The 6,169-nt window shown below is 44.0% G+C and overlaps 1 pseudogene; it reads right to left on the bottom strand.

Annotated features, from left to right (window-relative positions):
* Window positions 1–231: 231 nt before the first annotated feature.
* LOC101097609 lies at window positions 232–5,945 on the bottom strand (annotated as a pseudogene).
* Window positions 5,946–6,169: the final 224 nt, after the last annotated feature.

Raw genomic sequence — 6,169 nt, forward strand, 5'->3', positions numbered from 1 at the left:
TTTTAGCCTAGTGAGACCCAGGTCAGACTTCAGAACTATGTGATAATAGATGGAGTGGGGCAGGGTGGGGGGGTGTTGGTTGGTTTGTTAGTTGGGTTTTTAGTAGCACTAGTGTTTCTTAAACTATGCCTTAGCATGAGCACTGGGGCTTGCCCATGGTGCTCTTGATGTATAACCCCAGACATTCGGCCAATTCTTCGTGAGCAATGACACCAGAAAATTGACAGCTGATTAGATGCTGTACACAAGCTCATCATCTGTCATCTTCACGTGCCCAACAGCCACGGCCAGACACAGCATCTTTTTCATCTGGAATTTGATCATGGACTTCACTTCATCCACTTTGGCCATCATGTCCTCATTGTGGGTCAGCAAGGAAGGGAACTTGCCAGCCTTATTCGGGCCTGGGCCCAGGATTCGTGAGATCTGTTTAATCAGAGATTCTAAAGCCAAAAAGGCATCATACTTTTTGGCCAGTTTCTTGACTAATTTTTTATAGTTGTTGAGTTTCTTCGGTGCCTCAGTGTCTATGGGGGAAAAGTTCAGAGCCTTGGCCTCATCACGGTGCTGCTGGTCGCCCCAAATACGGTGAACCTGGAGTGGGGAGTGGACTTAAGCCTGATGGTGCCGAGAAGCATTTGTCCTCCTGAGGGTTGTAGTTCTTCAAGCTGATCTACAGCTCCACCCCCTCCAAAAACTTTGGGTGCTCGCACTGGTTCCCGTGCAGGACTTCCGGCACGGCCTTGTGTAAGATGTCCTGCGAGACGGCTGCTCACGGTGCCGCTCGCTGCAATAACCGGAAAAAGAGCTCTATGTGTGTTGTTTTAAGCCACTACGTTTGTAGTAATTTGGTACGGCAGCCACAGGAAACCGATACAGGTGGCATTCCCCGTGAGCACCTGGGTTGGATCCGGGCAGTCCCACTTACAGGCTGTAGCAGGAGGCAAGTTGTTCAACCTATATAAGCTTCCATTTTCTAGTCAATAAAATGAGGGCAATAGTGGTTATTTCATAAGGTTATTGGGATAATTAAATGAGGCAATTTGCATAAGCCTCTTTGCACTCTGTCTAGCTTATTTTAAACATTTGTTAAAGGTTAATTATTGTTGCCGTTATTAAGACCTGCTGCAACCGACTGTTATCGTTCACACTTAGTTGTAAAGGATCCCCCCGCCTGCCCATCAACGATGGAACTGCAGAGTCTTCCTGGAGGTGGTGTGCGCTCCTTCCCTCATCATTAGGCTTGGTCTTGGGACTTCTTTGGCCAATGGACTGTGAGCAGACTCCAGCCAAGCCACTTCCAAGGGGAAGCTTTCAGAGCAGGTGCATAGTTTGGCCCTACCTCTTGCTCTTTCCTCATTGTGACAAGAAAGACATTTCCCAGAGAAGGGCCGCTCCTTCCACCTGAGTCCTGGCTGAGAAGACACGTGGCACAGAGCCACAGCACATGTAAAGTGAGATGTAAATGTTTATTGTCGTAAGTCATTGAGATTTGGGGGTTGTTTGTTTTCACAGTAAAGTTGACAAACCCACCTCCCATAGATGCTTAGAGAGTCTGCCATCTCACACACACATGCACACACACCTCCCTCCAGACTATCTGCAAGAACTACACTTTGTCCACAACTACTCTGACACTCACGTGGGCATTCTGTGATGCTAATGCTAGGACCCCAGAGGCCCTAACCAGAGTTAATCCAAGAACATATGGACCCATGGCCCCATGTGGGCAAATAAAGGCTTTACCCAAGAAGTTTGGAATTGTGACCTAAAGGCAGCTAGAGAACTTTGCCTATGCCTATAAATAAGGGATTGGGGAAGAAGGAGAATCCCTAGAAGTTACAGCCTGGTCATCTTGGATCTTGCAGCTGGAGAAGCAAAGAAGGCATATTTGCAGGGACAGAAGAGTAGAGATGCAAGAGAAGAACACATGGTGGCCTAAGTCCCTAGCAGTTTAGTAACCCCTGGAGTGGTTCACCCTGAGGCGCTTGGGCTCCATGGAATAAGCCAGTCTCCTCTCAATAAGTACCCCCTCCTACTTAAGAAAGCTCAAGTTGGTTTCTTTAACCTTGAACCACAAGCATCTTGGCCAAGATGAAGTTCTAGGTATAAGTCTTACTCTTAGGAGGTAGCAAGGAAAAGGTTCCATCCATGAGAATCCCAAAAGCCCTGAGGGACCAATCTGCATGTAACAGAGGACACAACCTCCCCTCTTCCCTGTCTGACTGAGCCCCATCGGTGTGGAGCTCGTAACTCCCCACTTGTTGCAAACCTGAGCACATAAGTCAGAGAGGTAGAGGAAGATGGTTTAAGTACAATTCATTCACCATTAAACATATACATTAGACTCTTACTCATTTCTAGACACCACGAAAATGGGAGAAATACTAGGAAGATAGCCCCATCTTGCCATTTGTGTGTATATAGCTTAGCAGAGGGTAAGAGGGTAGGAAAGAAGGTCAAAGAAAAGGTTCCAGGTGGGAGTTTGGGCTCCATCTCTGCCACTAACTAGCTCTGTGGTTTCAGTAGTCATTTTATCGCTCTAGTCTTCAACTTCCTATCTACAAAATAAGGGCCTAGATTAAATGATTTCTTCCAGGTTTTTCCATGATGCCTGGCCCATTGCCACTATAGCTAAGATCTGATAAGCAAAAAGTCGCCATTGTCCTTGGACTGTCAATAATTTCCACATAGGGTATGAGGCCAGCTTCATCAGAACCGTGCAGGGTACAGTCTAGAAATGAAGATTTTTCGAGCCTCAACTCCAGATTCGTATTCAGTGGGGCTAGGCATCACCCTGGTTAGTGCTGATTTTAACACATGGTCAAATTTGGGTACCACCTTCTCAGGCTATTATGGATTCTGCAGAAATGTCCCAGCTTTCCTTTAAGCACATAAACAATCAGCAGCATGATAAATTGATAAGCTGTACATTAATTGTTAATACTTACATAGCAATTCTTACCCAGCCTGGCACTGTACTAAGTGCTTCATACATAGTATTAGCTCATTTAATCCTAACAACCCTGGGAGGTAAGTATGTCACTCTCTCCAGGACAATTTTAATTGTTTTATTCATCTATTCTTCCTCAATGCAGTTACAGACTTTGATCAGGCCTTCCCTATAGGATAGTAACTCAAATAAATAATTAAAATGAAATAAAACACAAAAGGAGAAGAAGCCCTAATTTAAAAGCTAGCTGCTCTGTGAGCCTGCCTCTTGCCCACACTCCTTCATGACCCCATGTCAGTATTCACCACACCTCCAGTAAAATGTGAGGAAAAATGGCAAAGAAATGAACTGTACTTCCCAGAGTGGGGTGATCTAATACAACAGAGATTTAGTTGTGGGCTTATTCTGCCACGGATGCAGATGTCAGGAGAAATCTATGCATCAGAAAAGGTAGAAGCAAGGGACCCAGTTGGATGATCTTGAAATTTTATGATCAGATGTGATATCTGACATTTATACTCTGGATACATTAATAACCTGCAAATATTGAGGAAATGAGAAAAGGAGTGGGGACATAAGCCACTGAGGATTTTATTGGATCTAGGGAGGGTTCTATCTCAAGGAGGAATGATAACAAGGGACAGTAATTTAAACAAGGCATTTAATTATCTCACATATTTAAGTTTGGAGCTAAGTGTTCCTGTGTTGGTTCAGCATTGCATCATGGATCCTTATTACTTTCTTTTTTCCATTCTTTTACTCTACCATACCATCCTACAAAGTAGAGATTCAGCCTCCAGCATATAAGCTCATGATTACAAGATGGCTGCCATAACCCTGAGTATTATATCCTAACACTACAGCATCCAAAGCAGGACAGGAGAGAATAAGCCCTTTCTTTATACATCTCTCTCTGTTGCCACACAGGAAAACTTCTTCCAGAAAGAACATTCCCCTTAAACCTCTTTGGTTAGAACTGAGTCACTTGGCCACTTGTAAGGTTTGAATTGTGCCTCCCCAAAATTTATGCATTTAGGTCCTAACCTCCAATACCTCAGAGTCTGACCTCATTTGAAGATAAGGTCTTTACAGAGGTAATCAAATTAAAGTGAAGTCTTGGAGCACCTGGGTGGCTCAGTTGGTTGAGCATCTGACTCTTGATTTCAGCTCAGGTCATGATCTCACAGTTCATGGGATCAAGCTCCTTGTTGGGCTCTATGCTGAGAGCAGGGAGACTGCTTGGGATTCTCTCTCTCTCTCTCCCTTTCTCTATGCCCCTCCCCCACTCTCTCTCTCAAAATAAATAAATAAACATTTATTTTTTAAGGAGTGAAAGTCTTTAAGGTGGGTCTTAGCCACCAGTGAAATTTGGACACGGAGGGCAGGTGATGTGAAGACACGGGGAGAAGGAAGACAGCCATCAACAAGGCAAGGAGAGGAGTCTGGAACAAATCATTCCCTTATAGCCCTCAGAAGGAAGCAGCCCTGCTGACACCTTGATCTTGGACTGCCAGCCTCCAGAACTAGAAAACAAATTCCTGTGGTTTAAGCCCCCCCACCCACCCAGTTTTTGTACTTTGTTACAGCAGGCGTAGCTAACGAATACAGCCACCTCTACCTGACTTCAGGAGATGCCATAAACGTGAATACATAATCAGCCTCTGTTGTGTGAGGCAGACCTGTGAGCATACAATAGAGAGGAGAATGTCTGTTGGCCAGGCAACCAATGGCGACGGTCCCATCTTTGTTTGCAAGTCCCATAAACAGATTCCAACTAACTTAGCCAGAATAGGGAAGCCTTAGGTTATGAGACGGGGTTAGGATAAGGGAGGTAGGCTAGAGAACCAAGCTCAGAAAAATGCAGAAAGCAGGGTGGGACTGGGGGTCTGGAGAGCAGGAATGACATAACCTTCTCATACTTCCCCCACTCCAATGAATGTGCTCCTAATACATTTTCTGCCCTTAAAATCCCAATGAATCTGAGTCCCAGGAGAGCAGGGACCTAGCTTGTGACAAAAGTAGAAGAGAGAAGGCTAACCTGATTTAAGTATAACAAAGCAAGCCCATACTTGGCTGGAGACAGGTAATTTACCAAAAGGAAATGATGGAATTACTTCTTAAAGAAAATTAGGAATAGAGGCTGGGAGGCAAGAGAAATTAAATTTCCACTGCACTGGTGGAAGGGCAATGGGTACAGAAATTGGAGACAAGCAGGGCTTCCTTATAACCAACCTAACCCCAACCTGGGAATGGGTCCTCAGGGCCAAGCCCCAAGTTACATTTAAGCTGCCCATACTTTCCGTTCTGAAACCCTCACCCCCAGAGCATGATCATTAATTACCCAGTATCCATTCCAGGTTCATTTTCCAGTCTCTTCTTCTAGGTCCTCCCTACGTATTCCCTTTGGATCGTAAGCCCTCAAAGGACCAAATTAAGAAGCAAACACAAAAGCAAATGGTTTAAATTCACCAGGATCACTCAGTTTCTTCAAATCCAGTACCTTTGTCCATGCAAATAACAAAGACAAAAAAATCACTTGAGTCTGTATCGACAAAGCACCAAAAATATTCAGTCGATTAGATCAAGTTGGCAAACAGCCTGTCACTCAGGTTGAGGGAGGGGAGAATCTGGCAAATTAGATGTTTGACTGAATTGACGGGCTGTCTTGGTCAAAATACATCCTTTTTATTAAATGTTGAGAGATCATAGTATATCAAAAAGAAAATCTGCAAAAGCCACTTTTCATCTGTGTAAACATTAAAATCAAGGTGGCATATTGGAAATCTCTAAATAACACTTTGTCTATCTAAGAGGGTGTAATTCTTTGGGTCAGAATACATTAGGAAAGAAAGCCTCCTTTTCAAGTAGAAAAGGCTTGAGAGACTAAATTACCTGAAGACAGTGTGTCGTCTATATCAATATGATTTCTTGCCACCTCTACCATTTCACACTGCTTGCATGGTGACAGCTCCATATACTGAGGGAGCACCATGCTGTTTTCTATTTATTATCTTATTTAATCTGACCAGTAATTCCATAAGGTAAGGACTGTTATCTTCATTGCAGAAAGAGGAAAACCGTGGCTTATGAGGTGTAAGTAGCTTCCCCAACTTTACACAGATATTAAATTTCAGAGAGGAGACTTGAATTTATGTCTGATTTCAAAGCCCTTGGTTTTAACCACCATGTTGGTGGCTGCCTTCTGAGAGTATTCAA

The sequence above is a fragment of the Felis catus genome, chromosome E2, assembly GCF_018350175.1.
Source record: "Felis catus isolate Fca126 chromosome E2, F.catus_Fca126_mat1.0, whole genome shotgun sequence".
Taxonomy (NCBI): domain Eukaryota; kingdom Metazoa; phylum Chordata; class Mammalia; order Carnivora; family Felidae; genus Felis; species Felis catus.